Raw genomic sequence first — 21,837 nt, 5'->3', positions numbered from 1 at the left:
TGTAAATCTTTGAGAGAAGAGTGGGATAATGATGCGGTAGACAATGTGCCGCCTGAGATCACTGAACTTCAGAATCAGTTTTCGAATGGTATGATTGTGGGTGCTAATGTCCGACGTGCTTTAGAGCGTCTGTTATCTTTTCGATCTACAGTACAACCTCGAGCATTATTTAAGGACGAAACTGAGGAGCGGATGGCACAACCTGGTCAGTGTCCTATGCGGGAAGTTCCCCCAGTATGGATGCCAGGTGATCCTGCTGCTAATCCTGTTGTTCTACCACACTTTCAGAGAGTTTGGATACACCTCCCATGGAAGCGATCGGAAGTTTTGCAGGTAAAGCAGACTTTGCCTGACCCCCGCAAAAATCCTGCAGGTTATTATAAGGAGTTGTCCCAATTAGTGGATGCTACTGTTATGAACCTTGCCGATATCGACATGTTGTTTGGTAACGTAGTACCTCAACCGATTTGGGCGAAAATCCGTCAAGAGAATCACGCAGCTGAGTTAGGCGGTGATTGGGCTGCTCTTGCGGCGGCTGACGGACGGCAAGTTGGTGGGGCTAAACCTGAACAGATCATTTAGAATCTGCCCCAGAGGATAATTACACTTATGAAGACACTTATGCCAGCAATAAGAGTTAACTGGGACAAATTGTCTGCGTGCAAACAAAAGAAGGGCGAGAGTGTCTCCGATTTCTTTACGAGATTTGAGGAGGCATTCATCGATCCTAGTGGTCAGGATATGAGCTCTGAGGGAGGTCAGCGATTGTTTGTTGATAAATTTGTATCGAATTTGTTGCCTGAACTAAGCAACAAATTGAAGAATTCTGAAATTTTGTGGGCCGTTTCTACCACTGCTCAAATATTAGCCACGGCCCAATACTACGAAAATAGAGAGAAAGAAGAAAGCGAACGCGCGGATAAGAAAACGAAGGATCTTAAAACTAAGGTCTTATTGCAGCAAGCGTATCCTCCGCGATCGAATCAAAATGACTCGCACCAGCAAAATCGATTACACTCACAGTTTTCTAGATCACAGTTGCGTCCTGACTCCTCTACACCTCGATCTATGCTGGGGTATAATCAATGCGCATATTGTAGGGGTGAGGGCCATCTGAAGTTTAATTGTCCAGTTTTGCGTGACCGAAACAATGGTGTTTCGGCTCGAGGAGGTCGTAGTGGTCCTCAACAAGCGTCACATGGTAGAGGTCGTGGTGTTACTCAGAATCAGAATGAGCGTTTTGCCACTTCATCAGACTCGCAAAATTGCTTTGATCGGCGCGATTCATCGTCTGGTAGATCTGCACAGTATCATGTGGACGACTATTATGTCGAGCATGATGTTGATGCTGACGGTAATTACTAGGACAGCCATAGACAAAGAAAGGGAGTAGTATCAGTTCCGGTTGATCAGAGAGGGCCTTATGTCGCAGTTGCCACATTGGGCGTAGTTGAGCCTTTTCTGTTGGACACTGGTGCAGCGAAAAGTTCCATCATGCATTCGAAACTCCCTGGCGCGCCTTTGTCTGGCTTAACGAATGTTTCCATTGGATTCTCTGGCGCCCCTGTTAGCAATCCAGTTTCTAGCCCTTTGCCCCTTACAATTGGGTCTCGTGAGTTAGAGGCTCCTTTGATTTTGACTACTGGTTGTGGTGAGAATCTTTTGGGCCTGGATTTGTTGAAGCAGTTATATGCGACTTTGTACTGTTCTCCTGCGGGAGTGGAGCTTACGTTAGGTCAGAGAGTGATCTCTCCTATGTATTTGTCGACTGATAAGCTCCCACCGGAATTGAGTTCTCTTCCTGAGTCTTTGTGGGCGACAGGTCCCAATGATGTGGGCCTGCTGGATATACTACCTTATGTTGTTCAATTGAAATCCAACGTGCGACTGCCACGCATTCCCCAGTATCGTATCTCTCTTGATGGAGAACGAGCACTATTAGCGATCATTTACGATTTGATCGATAAAGATGTCATTGAGGAAACTCGGGGTAACGTGTGTAATAGTCCTGTGTTACCTATTTTGAAACAAACTTATCCATCCAAGCCTCCTGTGTATCGTTTTGTTATTGATTTAAGGGAGGTAAATAAAATTGTTATTCCACAGTTTCCCGTGGTGCCTGACATTACAGCTTTGCTGACTCTGATTCCAGCTTCTGCATCATGGTTTTCGGTAATCGATCTGAAGAATGCTTTCTTTAGCATTCCGATTGCTGAGGAAAGCAGAGATCTATTCGGTTTCTCATTAGGTGGTCGCAGCTTCAGGTTTAAACGCGCACCTCAGGGCTACTGTGAGAGTCCATCGATCTACAGCCAAGCTCTTAAGAGTCAACTTGATGCGTTTGTGTTACCGGCTGGTGCGGCCTTGATTCAGTACGTTGATGATCTGTTGGTAGCTGCCGACACTGAACAGATTTGCAGAACTGCTACAGTATCACTGTTACAGCATCTATGTGACTTACATCACAAAGTGTCACCTTCTAAACTACAATATTGTTGTCAAGAAGTAACCTATCTAGGTCACTTATTGTCAAAGGAGGGAAGAAGGTTGACCCCAGAAAGAATTGCAGCGATCGCTCGAATGACTGTGCCAACAACTCAGAGAGATGTGCGTGCCTTTCTAGGTATCACGTCATACTGCAGACAGTGGATTCCGAACTTTTCACTGTTAGCGAAGCCATTGATAGCTCTCACGTGCAAGGATGTTTCGACTCCTTTGCCAGGGACGGAAGAATGTCAGAAAAGTTTTTCTGAACTGCGTGATGCGCTGTGTTCGGCTCCTGTGTTAGGTACTCCTGATTACAGTAAACCATTTACACTATACGTTCACGAGAGAGAGGGTTGTGCATTGAGTGTTTTGACGCAACAATTTGGTGGTAAGCAGCGTCCATGTGCATATTTTTCCTCGACCTTAGACCCGGTAGCTAGAGCGTTGCCAAGTTGCTTGAGAGCGACAGCGGCAGCTGCGGTGTCTATTCGACAATCCGCAGGTCTGGTCATGGATAATATGCTCACAGTGATGGTTTCGCATGCAGTTGACACTCTCCTGAATCGTACAAAAACTCAACATCTGACGAGTGCAAGGTTGTCCGGGTATGAGTTGACACTTTTGGCAAGTCATATACAGATCAAGCGTTGTAATGTGCTGAATCCGGTGACATTGTTGCCGACTAATATGGAATCAAATGATGTACCACCACATGATTGCTATTTACGAACTGAGAAAGAAACGAAGGGTCGTGTGGACCTGAAAAACACTCCATTGATAGACCCCGATGGCACTTTGTATGTTGATGGTTCATGTTCTAAGTTGCCGAATGGTGATGTGACGACTGCGTATGCTGTAGTGACGTTGAGTACGGTTGTGGAAACTGCAAGATTGAGTCAGAATTCAGCGCAAGCGGCAGAGTTGATTGCGTTGACAAGAGCGTGTGTTTTGTCTAAGGGAAAGCGAGTGAATGTGTTTACCGATAGTCAATATGCGTTTGGCGTTGCACATAGCTTTGGTCGATTGTGGAGAGAAAGAGGATTTATGACATCGCATGGTACGAAGATCCAACACGGACAGCTTGTGAACGATCTTTTGGATGCACTTACATTGCCTAAACAGGTGGCGATCATTAAATGTAGTGCACATCGAAAGGTTACGGATGATGTTGGTCGTGGTAATGCATTTGCGGATGAGATTGCTAAGGAAACGGCTAAGAATCTTGCAACCCGAATGTATGTTACGAGTTCAGTGAGGTGGCCGACGGAGACTGGTATGTGTGAAGACACTGTTGAGAGCGTGAAAACAATTCAGAATGAGGCCACTGAAACTGAAAAGACCAAGTGGAAAGAAAGCACAGGAAAGTTAGACACGCATGGATGTTGGGTTGACTTGTCGGAATGTCAGAGGTGGATGTTGCCGGATGCATATGTGCTAGCCGTTGTGACTATGGCTCACGGTTTGTCACACATTAGCGCGAAAGGTATATGTAAGTTGTTGTCCCCTGTATGGAAGAATGATGGTATTGCTAAATGTGCTGAGAGAGTGGTTAAGAATTGTATGGTGTGTTTGATGCATAATCCTGGCAAGGGCACCCCCACTCCACCCGGCCATTTTGCTCCTCCTGCCTGTCCCTTTGAGGTTATCCAACTGGACTTCATCCATATGGAGAGATGCAATAATCTGAAGTACGTTTTAGTTGTGGTTTGTGCGTTCTCCAGATGGATCGAGGCCTATCCTCTTAAGGATAATACTGCCCTGTCCACAGCGAAAGTCCTACTGAAGGAATACTTTCCTCGGTATGGAATGCCACGGATTGTGTGGTCAGATAACGGAAGCAAGTTTGTGGGAAGCGTGATGCAGAGTGTGTGTAAGGGCCTTGGAATTCGACAGAAATTCCATAGCGCCAATCATCCCCAGGCAGCGGGTTTGGTTGAAGGGTACAATGGTACTTTGAAGCTGAAACTTGCGAAGATACAAGCTACGACTGGTTTGTTATGGCCTGATGCCTTGCCTCTGGCTCTCTTATCGACCACAGTGACTGTGCACTCTCGAGTAGGGCTCAGCCCATATGAGATTGTGTTCGGCCGCCCTGCAAACATTTGGGGAGTCCCGAGGCCTAAGGCCTTTGATAGTCTCGAGTATCCAATGTTAATTGATTATCTTCATGATCTGACTGCTAAACTGAGGTTAATTCATCAACAGGTCTTTGAAGCTTTACCGGCACAGACAAAAGGTCCTGGACATCGGCTTCAACCGGGTGACTGGGTTGTCACCCGCAATTTTGGCAGAAAACGCAACTTGGAGCCGAGATTTGTTGGTCACTTCCAAGTATTGCTGGCAACAAGGACTGCAGTTCGGTTGGAAGGCAGAAAGAACTGGGTGCATGCCACCCATACCAAAAAGGCTCCGATCCCTTCACCAGCAGACAATTGGGTGAGATCTGGTATAGCGGCAACGGAAACCGAGACCCCTCTATGCTTTGTGCCGTTTAGTGATGCTCAACCTGTAGGAGACAATTCATTGCAGCCAGACACATCTGTTGAGTCGTCAGTTTTGGAGAACTCAAGGTCTGAATTGTCATCTGATCGACTGAACACTGTTTCACAAGTTGAACAATTATTTGAAGAGCAGACTCGACCTGGAAGAAGTCGATATTTTCTTCGTTCACATGACAAAGACTAATACAAATTTTCCTATATTTTCCTTTACTGTTGCCACGAACATTAATAACAATTGCATCCTTTGCTGATTTTCGAGTTCCTTTCTACGTGTGCTTTTTTACAGCTAAGAGATTTTTTTTTATTAAATTGGGTGTTTGTTTAAGAAAACCTATCATCCGGGTTAACCGTAGGGCCGTGCGGGTACTTCCTTCTGTTTAGCAGGTTCCTGACACTAGGTCGGTTACTTTTTGTCGATTCCTGGGAACTCCTGGGAATTGATAATCGCTACTCAGAACGAAGTGCGTCAAGGACGTCACGGACGGTTTTTAGAGGATGGCATTCTCTGAGCTGTTGGAAGTAGAAAGGATGTCGGCGCAAGGATCAAAATTGCATAAGATTGTACGAACAAAATGTTTTTTGTTTCAGGTATTCCTGCTGTTTCTGACTGTTTCTATGCTATTGGTGGGTGGAGTGTATTTCGGAATACAGTCGTTATTGCCTTCCATTTCACCTACTTTTTCTCCTAAACTAAGTTCTATTACCACTGTTTCTCCACATTCTTTTCATCCTCTGCCCCAACATGAACAGGTTAGACGTGCGGAATTCATGAATAACTTCTTCGTTCAACTCCTACATCAGCATCAGTTGGTGATGAATACTACCAACTGTTGGGTGTGTGGGTTAATGCCACATACCATGGATAGGGGTATTCCGTATTTGGTTCTTCCTTACAGCTCCCAGGGCTCAGCTCGAGCATTCCAAACTATGTTCCGTAGTGCACTAGATTCCTACCCCAGTCGAGAGCCACGTTCTGCAAACTTCGGTCCTGGTCCGTTCCAAAAGCCTTTGGCGATAGCGATTGCTGATTTAGATAGAGATATTTTTGATGCATCGCTTATTCCAGATGCAGAGGTGCAAGCATATAAAGATCTGAGTGAGGCTGAGTATAGTATGTCAGTGGGTGATAGACAGCTTAAGAGCTCGTCTCCAATATGGATCGTACCTCACCTCGGTAATTTCTGCTTGAAAGGTCTTGGTCGAAATCCGAGAGCTCAACTTGGGAAGAGTGCTTGTACTGATACGTATGTTCTACCGACGCTCTCTTCCCCTGTTTTCTTGACTGCCAAGGGTACCTATTTCATATGTTATGAACGTGCATATACATGGTTGCCCCGTGACTTCTCGGGTACCTGTTATATTGCGAATCTTTTGCCACCGACTTTTACGGTTGCCTCAGACTATCACAAGACTAGAGTTGTGAGAGGCGTTATTAGCGAAGAGGACACTGCCGGTCAAGAAGCAGGAGACTTCTTTAAGGGTTTCTTGCCGTTTTGGGGACCAATGATTAATAGTAGGAACCTGAGACAGTTGACCCGTGTGGTAAAATTGACTGCTAACATAACTGCGAGTGCTCTTGGTAATTTAACGGCAGAACTCCAGGCGGATAGACTCATGACGTTGCAGAACCGTATGGTTCTAGACGTTGTTCTTGCAGATAGAGGTGGTGTGTGCAAAGTGATCCATTCGAGCTGTTGCATTTTCATCCCTGACAATGCTCCAACTGTTTACCAAGCCATCTCGAAGTTACATAAGATCTCCGAGTCCATACACGTGGACGAAGGTAATTGGACACTTCTAGGATGGTTTTGGGGCCTGATATCAAATTGGGGTTGGAAGATTCTGATGGTCGTAGGGGTTGTTGTAACGTTTCTGTTCACGTGTTGTCTTTGTGTGCAGTGTGGTCCTGCCTTATGTGGTCTCTGTGCTACAACGTGTATAAGACGGCCATCTGTTACCAAGGAGACATTGATGGATAGAATGATGTTCCAGCAACAACTGAACGATTTGATGAATATCGAAATCGATTCTGATCTCGACTAGTGCTTGCCTACATGAGGGCAAAAGGAGCATCTGAGGTTCCGTGAGAATCGTAATGACATTTTTTGTCTGGGTTGTTCGAATATGGACAAGTTTGGTATCTACGAACCGCAAATGACAAGTTTAGTGGGTGTACGCGTTTTCGCTACGCTACTATGTACGGTTCGTCTCATTCCTGGGTGTGCCCATCTGAACCCTTGGGTTCCATTTTAGATACGGCATCCATTTTGTTTCTTGCCCTCAAGTAGTCAGCGAACGGACACTGTCCGCTTCGTGACCCTGGGATTCCCAGGCTTTCGCGGAGGACACATGTTCCTTTGAAGGTGTCTTTATGATGAGGGGGATGACACTGCAAGGGCAGATGGCTCCGCTCGAGGCTCATCTTGCCGTGCTAGTCTATTGTTTCAGTCATGCATGCATTAGGCACGAGTCCTTTGATCCTGCAATCGAGTTTCCGATATTGCTCTCTACACTCTTTTCCAATCTGTTGTGCATCCTTGTTTTTCTTTTGCACCTGTTTCTGTCCCTTCTCCTAATTCGTTTACAGTCAGAATGGAATGTGCTTAATGTGGGGATAATGTGCTTTTACAGTTGGGAACCGGCAATGCTGCTGTAATTATGTTCCGGGCTTCTGAAAACATGAATGCGACCCTTTTGAAGTTTACTGTGGGAACTGAGTTGTAACCTTTTGTTTGCCATGTTGTTCAATGACGAAAATGTGTATAAAAGGAGCGATCCACTTTTACAATTTGAAGCAGTCTCTCAGAACCTACACGTTGTGTACTTCTTGCGATTTCTGTATCCCTGCAGTAAATAAATACTGATCTTTGACGCCACAGGAAGTGTCCCGTGTCTCTGTGTTTTGTACGCCGGAACAGGTAACCCACAAAGGTTTCAGGTGTTGTCCCCTGGCACCGCTGGGTCTTAGAATAGCCCAGTCCTTCAGAGGCTGACTGAAATATTGTGTGGTAAGTGCAGCAGCACTCCCAGGGAGCTAGGAAAGGTGCTGCAATTCTCCAGGGATGTAGTTTGTACTAACACGATGTCTGACTAAACCCATTTGTAGTTGGTATCAGAGCTCTTGACGAACAGAGAGTCAGCCCTGACAGAAAGTAATACTTGTGTATCATCATTAAAGTATGCATACGTTGAAAAGTAAGGGTGACATGACACAGCCCAGTAGCACCCATACTAACATCAAAGCAGGAAGTACATCATCTAACTAAGAAGTACCAGTCCATTGCCATGTCCAAAATAAGGTTCTGCTGTTCTGACCACTATCAAGATCTTTGCCGCAGGGTGGCTCGCTTCATGGTGCTGGAGGCTAAACCGAGGTTCATTAAAGAAGAGTCACTGTTGTTTGGTTTGGCCAGGTTTGTGTAAATCCCGGAGAACACACATTGAATGTCTAACCAGTTGTGTCTCTGCAGGGCTTTAAGTGGGATGAAAAAAGTGGGAGGAGTCTATAAAAGGGGATGTATGTAAATTAGCATGTGGCCTAAACATGTAAACTACCAGGGCCGGCTTTAGTGCTGGTTGCGCCCTGTGCGACAATGTTTGTTGGCGCCCCCCTAATGACCACCTCCGCCACGGATTCCCTCACTACCATCCTATCACAGTAACCCTGAAGTCTCCATAACCACTCTCTCTCAGATGCCTTTAATTAATTATTTAGTGCCACTCATACTTCTGTAGGGTGTCAGAGCACTTTACATCGCACACACACTAACTACACAGAGACAATCAATCATAGGTGTGTAAATCAGTGTACATGAAATGTTACGTAAGACAGAGGAATACAAGGTGTAGGATTCACATGTCATCCATACTGGTAGACATGATAGTTTGAGAGTGCTTGGTCTGAAGAAACACAAACTTAGGGGCTTATTTATGAGCCCTTGCATCACTTTTATGCCACCTTTGCGTCACTTTTTTTGACGCACCGGCAGCGTAAAAAATGCGCCATGTTGTGCTCTATTTACAAAGTGATGCATCTAGGCAGATGCGCCCCTTTGTAAAACCCTGCGCCACATTATACCTGTGCCAGGTATAATGTATGCAGTCTGGGCGTTCCCCTGCAAAAAACCTTGTAGAAGTGGCACATTGAAATCTATGTGATTTCAGTGGGTGACTTCTAGGGCGCCTTTGCGTCAATATCTCACGCCTGCCTCCCAGCAGGCATAAGACGAAGCAGGCCCTTTCACATAGGGCTTACCCCATGTGAAAGGACACATTGCTGGAGTTGCGTCTGTCTCCAGATGCACCCCAGCAATGTGTCAGTTTTGCGCTGACAGATACATCAGAAATACTGACTTATCTGTCATTCCTTGCGACATGATGCGTCATACAGTAAATATGACGCATCAATGCTGTCGCAAGAAGGGCGTACTGAGAAGTGTCGCATCGCTGCTATCACGCACTGATGCAACACTTCTCATAAATAAGATCCTTAGAATTAAAAAAAAACCAGGATAATGAAAGACTGGGGAAAAATCCTAACGCTCCAGCCTATATCTTGAAGTTTTCTTGCAGTTCTTTGATGGCAGTTAATAGCTCACATTACTACATTAGGATTTTAACTTATAAACTGCAAGTAACAAACTGATCTCTGTGACAAAGGCATTAACCCACTGACCTATTTACATTAAATGCACGTTGTGATCTGCATGATATAAGTTCTTGGCATCAGGCATATTAATCCTCTATGTTACCTTAGGATGAGTAAAAACGTCCACGAGACAAAACTCCGACCTTTCTCTTGCTCCAGAAAGAAAATGAATCACTGGAGTAACTTTGACATTTTTATTGTTGGCTGTAAATTGCTCGAGGAAAAGAGCAAAGAAACGGATTCTTTTAAAACAATAGTATACGGCGCCCCCACCGGCAGTCAGCACCCGGTGCGATGGCACCGTTCGCACCGCCCTAGAGCCGGCCCTGTAAACTACATTTCTACAATTTCCATAGTATGCCATTGGATCAGTATTTTGGTTAATCTCTGAGCTTGATGTTATTGATTTCACATTAATATCACAAGAACTGAGTATTGTCTTTGTCAATAGTTGTTAGCTGTTTAAGATAAATGAGTAACAACGATTTTGTTGTAAATAATTATTAAAAATATTTCAAGTCTGAAATGGTGAGACTGTGAATTAAATATTATTGAGGACTGTGGAATGTGTAATGGTCTTCAGAGTGTCTCAATCGCCCCTGCATATGTTACACATCAGCTCTTTCCTCTTTAGTACTCTGTTTTCTCTCTCCTGAAAGAACATCCTTGCATCATCTTCATTCAAACAACCCCCAAACCCACAATGCCTCCACCCATCTGTAAGCATTGCATTTTACTTTTTCATTGTCAATGTTTTGACAACTGCGTACCTCCTTCACACACATTTGCACAGAATCACAATTATAACTGGAATACATGACCTTTTCTCTGTGCACTCTGCAGAGAGACCAAGGATTGGATGACCAAGTATTCTTAACACCTTTTGAACCTACCTACGGGCACTGTGAGAAAATTGCAATGATTTCATTCTCAACGCCAGAGTTCTCAATCATAGCATGCAATACATATATAGAGGTGACTGTTAAAGTATGCACTGTGCAAGAGTAATATGCTACACGACAAAAAATACAGCTACACAAAAACATGGAAATGGCAAATACTCTGAGATAATGCAAGACTAATTAAAACATGTGAAATATAAACAGGAATTAAATTTCTGACATGCATTACCTTAACGTTTCTTTACATTCATTGTTTAGAAATCGGTCAGTGTATTTGCCATTAAATTTAAGGGCATGAATATAGGGTTTGATAGAAACCTATTTCAATATCTATTTTGAATTACTACTGGGCATGAGACCTGGGGGACCTGGCCCAATTAAAGCCTTGTGTCTCTGTATTATTTGAATCTTCCCTGCAGATTGGTGATGATGCATGTTCCTCATGGGCAGGCACTTATGTAAGTCTAGGTTGCGCTGCACCACCTAGTGGTGTTACTAAATTATTGGAAAAGGCCAAAGAATATATTTTGGAGTTTAAGGGGAGTCCTAAACTGGGAAAGCTGTTTTGCCATGAGCACTGAAAGGCCTTGCTTCTTTCCTTCACTCACAAAAACAAACACTTGAGTAACAATTTACTAAATAAGGAGGTTGTGTTTATCGTGAGACCCCACGCCTTTATGAATAATCAGAAGCAGATCATAGTGCAAATATCTGTAGTATGAAGGATTACCTCCAGCAAGTTACACTAAATGAACCTTAAAAAAGTAGTACTCAATTCCTCACAAATAAACAATGATCCTGTTCCTAGTATGTCTACCACAAATCCTGTTAGCGAGCTCCATGACCAGACCACGCCCACCTTGCAGATGGCGGACAGCATATCCGCAAAGGAGCACAGGAGGAGCTAAGGAGCCAAGGAACAGGATGAACCAACTGACAGATCGGCATCCGGCAGCAAGAAGGCTTCCTCCCACTGGCGGACAAATGTATCTCTGGGCCTGGATAACACCCCACAAACCCTTTGCATGCGAGCGCGGTTAGAGCCCTCCTGTTCTCTACTTGAAAACTGCTTCTTGGGCTCTCAACTGGGTCTTGTCCCCTCCCTTCTGATTGTCCCCCCCACCGAAGAGGACCCGGCTCATACACAGATGCTTGTAGGTCCCATTGAGGTGTGTTGTGTGGCTGTTGTGGGGAGGGCAAAGCAAACAGAAGGAGATGTGGGGGGAGCATGCTCAGGATGGTATGAACAGGGTTGCTGTGCATCGTCTTCTGGTTCTGACTGGATGGCGGCCTTAGTGAGGTTAGCAGCCTGGTGCATGGCACCTATGGGGTAAGCATGGTCGGTGGCAGAGACTGTCCCATTTGGTACCTCTTTAAGAGACACAAAGAATTTCGAGTTGGAAAAACCTCCTACTTCAAACTCAGTCCCGGACCAATGTAAAAAAAATATGAAATAAATAAATACCGGAACTGAGAAGGAAAAAGGAGGCAAACTCTACTACCACACTCTTAGATCGAGATCTTCGACAATACGAACCAGAGTGTGGTCTGTCAGGAACAGTGAAAACCCAATGGTCACAGAACAGCTTTTTGCACTGCCCTCCATAGTAAACGCACCCTGACTGTCACCTGAATAACTGAAACTCCACATGAGCATTCTCTATCTTTTTGATACCTCTTTGTCCCCCAGCCCACCAAACGCATGGTCAAACTTGGCAAAAGATATATCTCCCAATGGCTGTATCTCGCAATAATCCAAAAATGACAGCGAAACAGAATGTTGAATCACTTCACCTCATGTAATCCAGCAGAAGGAATACAAACACCATTTGAGCACAGCAGGACATTGGAGCAAGATCTTTGGATACAGCTGTTTCCAACGTTGGACGCTTCTTAAAAAGCAATCGAATTTCAGTTGGACAAATTTGACATACAATTATCTCTGCTAGAGTCGCTAGCCCAATACACAGCCACTTTCTACTCGTGTTTTGAACATCAGCGTCTCACGATAAAGGAACTACTCGGTGATACCAAACCATCTTCATTTGTATCAAATCAAAAGTGCCCTTGCAGCCCTATACTGGGAAAATCACGGTAGTTTCCCTCCATTGTATCCTCTCTGGTCAAGGAAGTAAAATCCATAAAGGCTCACCTCCATCCACTTATAAGTGACACAGATAATGGAGAACTATTATGCACAGAGCCCACAAGAACCCAACAACAAAAACTACCACAGCCAACTTCAAATGGATTCAATCCTTAACAAATATTTGTGTGGTAGCAGAACTGCATAGAAACTGGGACCGTGTAGACTAAAACAAATGTTAACTGCCTAACCCCACTGAATGCTCAATTGATATTAAAGACCTATCATTATCGGAATCACTGGCCTTATCAAATAAAAAAAAAAAAAACCTCTACAATAAAGGCCGAACCTCCTCAAGGGGAAAACAAAAAAAAGCAGGAAAACAAAACAAACAAAAGTGGTAAAATGCGAAAGCATTGAAATTAAAAGAATCCACAGCTAAATTCTTTCCTATTTTAAAACAAACAGGAATCTCATTTTCAGACTCAGAACCACAAGAATCCAGGAATATGTGCGAGACACTCGACAAATCTGTCACTGAAATGCTGCAAGCCTCCGCCTTTCAACAATCACAAGTGTACCTAGTAACATCTCTGATGGAAGCACTTTAACCCAATGGGACATAACTTCATACAATAATATCCTACACAGCCCCAAATAACCGGTGGCGTCATGCACACAACAGCACTTCACACCACTTTAAAAACATCAGCCCCAAAAAAGGGCATGACACAAACCATTTTAGCGGTTTATTAACGAATAGGTTTATAGCCACCCGTTTCATCTTACAGCAAGAATGTGCTGCACACCACCTCCTCAAATGACTCAATCCAGACTCCAACATTCAGACCACAGTCACATTCTTAATAGGAGGTCACGCCGCCACCACAGGTTGGCACTCCTCAAAATTAGGAGGATAGCAAAATCAGTTAACGGGAAACAATTAAAACCATAATTAAACCTCAAAATAAATCCCACATTAACGGAGATGTCTTAAACAGACATAATATATTGAGACTCCTTCCTAGCCGCGCAGGAAGAACTGAGATATCTGTCTTGATTAAGTATAGAAGCAGTAGACTTTAAGCCATGAAACTCTTATGAAGCAAATCTATTAACCTGGTCAAAAGCAGCAATAGCAAAGTTGGTCATGTCGAAACACAGGGGCCCATTAGCATGCAGGGCGGATCAGCACCGCCCGCATGGGGATTTCTGGGGGGTGGAGGGTGCATATGGAGGGTACCTATGGTACCCCCCTGCATTTGCATGCACGGTGCCTGCCACGTTGTGCATGCAAATGCACAACATGCATTTTTGGCATTTGATGGTGGTGCTAGAAGCGGTCCCTTTCTACGTCGGGATGGCGGGTGGACAAAGTCCGCCCGCCATCCTAATGATGCCCAAAGTCTTTGGAGATTGGGGTACAATGTTCTCGCATATGGCTGAGGAAAAATACTCTATTGTGCTACTAGCTGAGGAAAACAACCTCAGTTGTTTGGAGAATGGAATCCGGTTTGCTCTGCAAGGACATACAATAACCACTCCACCTTGAAAGATGCGATAGGAGCAAGTGGAATTAATAAAATGCCTCCAACAGACTCTGTAGCAATACTTCTGAATAAGTCACAAGGTCGAAGCTGCTAGCTTTCTAAACCTCTAATCCCACAAACAGCTGATTGAAACTGGTTATCAATTACTCTAAACCAAAATAAAATGGGTTGATGATGTATGACCGAAACCCTCACTATATCCCCTAACAGCAAAGAACTCAGATCAACAGGGCCGCCTAGAATGAACACCTCAATTCAACAACCCCTTGTGTGGTAAGCTTCTAAGAAATTCCGGTCAACTACAATTATATCCTGGAATATCGCGGTAATCAAAAAACGTAATTTAGATCCTGAATTAGAAAATTATATGAGGAGCTTCGAAATTGTCTGCATCCGAGAGACCTAGAAGTTTTTTTACATCAGCCGAAAAGCCCAAGAAAAATGGCCACCCGAAACGTGGTCTATCCATTCAGTGACGCTTGCCAAGACTTTCAATTTAAACCATTAAGAACTGTATTTGCCACACATGCTTGGCATTATTATCCACAACTGGAACTTTGAAAACATCACAGGCCCAGCCATTATTCTTAACATATATATTAATTCAAACTCACTGCAAAAACAACATAATATTAAGATGATAGCAACACTCCTCATGGAAACAGAGGCAACTTGTGGAGGAACACCACAAATTCTCACTGGAAATTTTAATCTCAACCTGGCTAATCATTTGAGGATAAGCACCAGTTCAAGAAGTGCATGCATAAACTGGGGGATCCCGATTCAAATCTGCAAGTTTAGTTCTATCAGTAAACCTGACTATGAGTTTTTTATGTACTCTTGAGGCTCTCGGGCTTCAGTCACTGAACGGGTGCAGTCCCGAACCGTCACAATGACCATCACTGGTAGCACTGCCAAGTACCACGCATCAGGTGTGAGACTTACTCATTTTAGTGTGGTGGTCTGCATCACCGCACTAAAATGCAAAGTCACGCACTATAGCACCGCCGCCTCGTCATTGTGAGTGCTGGGTATATAGTAACTTTAGCAGTGAGCAAGCAGCAGGAGTGAGGACTAGATGCTAGCCTGGCTGCCTGTGCTGTACAGTGGCAGAGACAGACTTTGTGACTGACACTGTACTTTAGTTACATTATGCAGGCACGCACCTCTGGCTGAGGTCAGCTGCAACACGTTAGCTGGCTGTTGCAACTGCTGCAGGTGCATTCATGGGACATGGCGTACCACGTCGCGACAGCAACAGTATGTCCATTTGGCGAGAGGCGAGGCAGGAAGTTAAGTGACCAGTAAGGCGAGCCATGGTGTAAGCGGTCAGAAGTTATGGATTTGCTTCTTTAGTTTCATTTTGAGCAACAGCCACTGCTAACATCGCAGCCTGTGTCGAATTGGTGCCTTATCATGCCGCTGTCCTTGTTTGAACTGCCAGCAGACTAAGGGGCACATGCATCAATGTAGGCTTTCGCGATTCCTTAATTGCGATTATTAAGGAATCACAATTAAGGAATTGCAAAAGGCTATGCATTTCAAGGGTGCAAGGGTGTCAAAAGGACACCCTGGTGCACCCCTGAAATTAAACTGTGCCCACATGTTGGGCACACACATGCCCCAAGGGCATGTAACCTACAAATTTGAAAAATCCACTTTAGTGCATTTTTCATAGTTTTTGCAAATTACCATCAAGTTCAAATCGATGGTAATTTACACCCCCTATTAGCAAAATCGCTATTTGCGATTTCATCATGCATTGCATTTAAGGAATCGCAATTTGCGATTCCTTAAATGCAATTGCAATTTAAGGAATCGCAATAAATTATGATTTCTTAAATTGCGTGAGCTTTACAGTTTCATGCATCGCAGTTTCCACTGGCAAAAAAGGTTGATGCATGTGCCTGTAAGCCTTCATGCCCATGACCCAAACAGCTAGCTGCAGTGATATGAATCCGTTTTCCATATGTTTGAGTGTGTGTCCTGGGGGGGCTGAATCCTCTCTCCATGGCGACTAGGGGAGGATTTGGCACCCTAGCAGCCATTACGTCTCTGAGGTGGGTTCATTATCCTTTTGTTTCACCTTGCAGTTTAAAAACCTGATACGGTGTTAGGGTGGTTTCCGAAACATGTATTGTGCTACTTCCTGCTTTCTGGGACCTTGAGTCTAGTTTCATGTAGCGTGAACTCGACCCGAAGCTATTGGAGCGCTTTACATGAGCACCAGTTAAGTTACACATGGCCACATTTATTTTCGGTAGGCACAGTGATTTGCCCAGAATTATAGGATGTTGAGCCGATGCCGAGGCTCGAGCCTGGTTTCCCAGCTCCAGAGTCGGCAGCTCTAGCCGTGAGACCACATCCTGGGTGGGTCGCTCATTCAGTCCAGGGTTGTTTTCTTTGCATTCTGGGATTTGTGGTACTTTAGTAGTAGAGTCTGAATTCTAAGAACGATCCCGAGCTATTCAGGCAAGGATCTTGGAAACTTGACAGTTCTGCCCCCAAGCTCTCCCTTGTGTGCTCAAAAAGCACTGCATGCGGCCAGGGTGTGCAGCCACTGACATATGAAAGGGGATAGCAACAGCCTAGAGAAGGCCCATGGCCGGAGGTGCCAGCTGGTCTCCAGCGCACTGGGGCCAGAACCAGAATACAGAGCCAGTGGAGAGAGCTGGCAAGGAGGGAGAGTGGCTCTAAGTAGGCGTGCATGGCTGTGGGTGCGAGGTTCTGGATTTATAATGCCCCTGCCTGCGAAATTTAACTAACGACATGTATTTCCTTGTCATTAGAATGACATCCTGCATTGTTTTTTTTTAAATAAAAGTCTCTAGGGTCTTTGATCACTGTTTTCCATGTTACCTGTCTGATGACGTTTGGCCGAATGATTATTTTTTCTGTTCAATACACATTACACAACTATATGAATGCAGTTCTATGACGCTCACAATGCCTGGTCCTCACTACAAAAATATGACTAAACATATGTGCGCCGCTCCGTGTGTGGTGCTTGGAATGACCCGTCTGAATCCACCCGTAAGCCTAGGCCCGGCTACAGTGGGGTAACACATGATGGGGTTCTCCTGCAAAGAAATGTTGCCCGCACTTCACTTATTATGGCTGACACATCACGGGCTTGCGCCTAATAGGGACCCGGTAGGGATGACCCCATTTGCACACAGAGTAAAGCGCTGAGGTTTGCCACTCCCAAATGCCCCTCCACGCCGGTGAGAGAACCGTTGTTAGTGTCCTGGCTGTGACAGCTCAAGAGCCTCTGTGTGCGGGCTGTGATGCACCGTGGGTGCCCTTGGCCCTAATACAAGCTAGAAAAGGATCGGGGGTAGGGCTCCAACTCTGGGCCCTGGTGCCACTGCACCTGCTGCAATATTGATATCTACGCTTCTAGTGCAGAGAGGAAGTGCTATGTTTCTGTAAGGTCTGCAGTTGTGGTGTCCCCAGAATGCCTTTAATTGGGCAAATTCATCTCGCTGCTGCAGTGATTTCTGTGATCAGCGACGCTGCCACAGTGAGCAGCAAGTCATTTGTGTGACAAATTGTCTGCTGGGTGGGCCAGCATGTGGGGAGTCCATCAAAGCATTGCTTCACATCAAATCAAAATCAAATATAGGAGATAGACTTTTTAAATGTTTTAAATGGTATGTGTTCTGTAAACAAGCAGTAGAAATATGTTCCTTTTTGTTGGCTGTTTCATAAGATGGCATGAAATGTGCATAACATTACTAGAGCGCATAATGCTCAGTTAGCCAATGTACTCCTCTTATATAAAACGGTTCTTATAGTCATATACCTATAGTGTAAAAGAGCTAGGGTCATATTTATGATGCTTCTCACTACCGATTCTGCATGATTTGTTTGCAGGTTCTGTCGTGGGGCCCTTCTTCCCATGTAAAGAAATCCTGCCCACTCACATGAATGTCTACATTGAGATGTTCACAGTGCCATGGTCCTTGTGCTGTCCTGTCCGACTCATCACTTTTCTCCCTACGAGATGAACATGGGTTTATATTTGTTATCACGAGCACACGTAAAGCTTAACGCGTGTATGTGAGCACATGATTCTAAAAAATATATTTTTTTTACTTTTAGAGTTTTATATAGCGCAAACTAGACCAGAGACATCGGTTATCAGAGCACTTTACATGAGCACCAGTTTCGTTACAGATGGACACATTCATTTTTAGGTCTCGCCTAGCTATTGCGTTTATGCAATCGCAATGCGAGACTCTAGTAAGAGGGGCATTTCAAAGTGCTCCCAAAAGTGGATTGCATGGCGAGCACGCGCACAATCACGTGCATCGTGCCGCCATGCAATCCGTTTGGGGAAGCGCTTCAGCCCACTGGCGCCCTCGGCATCATACTTCAAAGGGTCCGCTCCCCCGCCTGGAATGCGCTCCCCCGCCCCCGCCATGCGCACGCGCCATGCTCCGCCGTGTCTCGCCGTGACAAATTTGCTTTCACTTTCGCGCGGCGGGCGCTCGCTCGCGTCCGGAGCACTTTAGAAGCCGGGCTTGTCTTGTTTTCTTCGTAATACGCATTTGTTCTCTACCTGGCTCCCCTCCTTTTCCTAGGCCTCTGTCTCTCTTACGACCCCATTCCCTTTCGCTTATGTCTGTATTTACTGCTCTCTCTCTCTTCGCTTATGTCTATATTTACTGCTCTCTCTCTCTCTTCGCTTATGTCTGAATTTACTGCTCTTTGTCTCTCCCGCTCTCCCCATTCTATCCTGCTCTCTCTCAAGAGCCTTCCATCATTTCCTATCACTAACCTGTGGTCCCCGTCTACCTCGCGCCCTCTCCCCTCTTTGTGCCCGCTCCCTTTCTCGTGTCGCCACCTCTTCCATCATTGTACCTCGCTGTCCCTGTCTAATCTGCAGTTCCCGTCTACCTCGCGCCCTCTCCCCTCTTTGTGCCCGCTCCTTCGCCACCTCTTCCATCATTGTACCTCGCTGTCCCTGTCTTTCTCGCGCCCCCTCCCTTCCAGATCTCTGTGTCGCTGTGTCTTCTTCCCTGTCAGGCCTCTTCTTTCCTCCCGGTGTCTGACATTTGAGGGTCGCTAATGAGCGCCTCTGCAGTCTGGCTTCCACTGATCCCTCGGAGGCTGCCGGGGGTATGAGATCCTTTCCCTGCAAATAATTAATTTAGCTACGTGTTGCGTAAGAGCCTAAAAGGCTTTCTGCTGCTACCGTGCTGCTCGGTGGCCATTAATATTATATCAGGGCCGGTGCTGTTGCTGTAGTGCAGTTTCATTAAAAATGTGATCTGTAGCTTTAAACATGCAGCTTTCCATGCAGAATTATGCCAAGTAATTCTTGGTCTGCAAACTCGTAATTGCGTACAGAGATTCCCGTCGGTACCGGAAATTCAGAACGCCTGGAACGGCTGCATATAGTTCCTCAATACTTTGTCCATTTCTACTAGTTGTGTTTCATCAGCTTTTAAGAGTAGCGTTCGGGCCACTCCCCCCCCTTCTTATCTAGTCTCTTTCTAGGCCACTTTTTCCATTTTGCTTGGACATTTGATCCTCGTCTTTTGGCTGCCTCTTTCTCTTCTTAATTATACTATAATATAATACTTGGATTTGTATAGCCGGTAATAACCCGTGAGGGTCTGTAGGCGCTGTCCGTAGGCAGGGGGAAGTGATTTGCCCAGAATCACAGGATGTTGAGCACATGACGAGACTTAAACCTGGGTCTCTCAGCGCCCAAGTCGGCTGCACTGGCCGTTAAGCCACACCCTCCCCCTTCTGAACGTAGCATTTGGACCACTTCTTTGTCATTGACTCGACTCTGGAACACGTCCATGGCCGGACTGGTAATTTAAAACAGCCTTGTAAAAAAGTATAAAATTAGACCCCATGTGCACCAAGTGAGTAACCCCCAGCACATTGCTCAGTAGGATTTTATGTAGGATAATTTTGGAAAAGTGAAACCAAAAGGTGCATGTTAACTGCTCAATTTTTCAATTATATTTGCCACTTTTACTGACTGCTCCGAAAGGGATTCAAATAAAGATTCGAGTACATTAGTGTTTACCACAGTACCGCGAAGCACTATTTCTACACAGCTTCTAATCATGCATGCCATGTGCCTGGTGAGAAAAAGGACCTATTTGTTGGTACAGCTATGAGAGGTTTTCTTTTAATGCTTCCATTCAAAAGTCTTTGAAGCTCATCTAACAAGCATTGAAAATGCAACAGGTCTCGCATTTACGCGAGGAAGCTATTGGCATTGTAAATGAAAATGCCTTTTATTTGATGTTTTAAAAACCAAAACATAAATAAAAGGCATTGTCATTTACAATGCCAATAGCTCAAACTCCCGTAAATGCGAGACCTATTGCATTGCAAATGCTTGTTTTCTTTAGGCACAGGGAGCTTAAGTGATTTGCCCAGAATCACAGGATTTTGAGCCTCGATGCTCAGACTCGAACCCGGTTCCCCAGCGGCGAGGTGGACCGCTCTAGCCATAAGGCCACATCCTCTTGTTGCTCAAATGGGTGTAATTTCTGATATTTATATGTTTGCCTCATCTTCATTGCTTGATTTTGCTGACAAGAAAGTGTCACTCATAGTCGGAGAAATGTCACTCATAAATACACTAAAATATGAAAATGTTACACATATCAATCTGGAACCTTGGCAGTTATGCGCCACATGGAAAACAAACAAAGCAGAAACAGTTTAGGACTACACTTTTGTGTCCTTTTCTCTCTTCCAGAAAATGGAGAGTTTTAGCATAGTCTTAAGATGTGAAAGCGACCAGTCACCACAGATAATCAATATCAGAAACTTCAATGATCAGGACCCAACTCTAAAAAACATTGGGACAGAAGTTACAGGCACTCATTGGCAAAGGGTCAGAGGGGACATGCACTCGCTGAATAAATATGAGGAGTGGAAATGGACCAGAACGACCTCTATCTGGGACTCAGAAGACCCCATCTCTGCATGGGGGAGGGACCAGGAAGAATTAAAAGCAAATGTTCCAACTGCCAAAAACCATCGCTGTCCGATGGATAGGCTCAGGCAATAAAAATGGGATCTGAGCTCACTCAAAACAGAGACAAAACGAGCAGAATTGGTTGGACATAGTGTAAGTCTGTAATACTAATAACAGAAATTCTCTCTGGTTCTTAAGAGATCCTAGGGAGTGATAGGTAATCATGTTACTCGAGAAGCATGGCTGGACCACATCAGTTCTCTATATCACTGCTCTGATCCAAATTCATTCCTGGCGCCTGAAGAACAACCTGCCCTCACCGTGTTCTTCTCTCAGAAAGAAGTCAAAGGCAAGATCAAGAAATCAAGAAAACAGGCAAGATGGTGCCCCAGGCCCAAATGAGCTCCCAACGCCATCTGCAAGCAAGACCGCACCTTTTGGAGTACACGTTTCCATATATTGTTTAACTTCTGTTTATCTGCCGAGGCCATACCAAAATCACAGCGCAGGTCCATACTTTCACCGATCTACAAGAAAACCCCTTATGGAACCCCAGACAGCTACTGTATGATTGCCCTTTTAAACATAGACTCAAAGGGCCTTATTTATGAGGCCTTGCGACAGGTTTGCGCTTCCGTTGCATCACTTTTTGTGACGCATCGGCGGCATAAAACATGCCTCCTGGTTCGCCCTATTTACAAAGTGACG

Source organism: Triturus cristatus, chromosome 10 (assembly GCF_964204655.1).
Source record: "Triturus cristatus chromosome 10, aTriCri1.1, whole genome shotgun sequence".
Lineage (NCBI taxonomy): Eukaryota > Metazoa > Chordata > Amphibia > Caudata > Salamandridae > Triturus > Triturus cristatus.
This window is presented reverse-complemented; position numbering follows the sequence as displayed.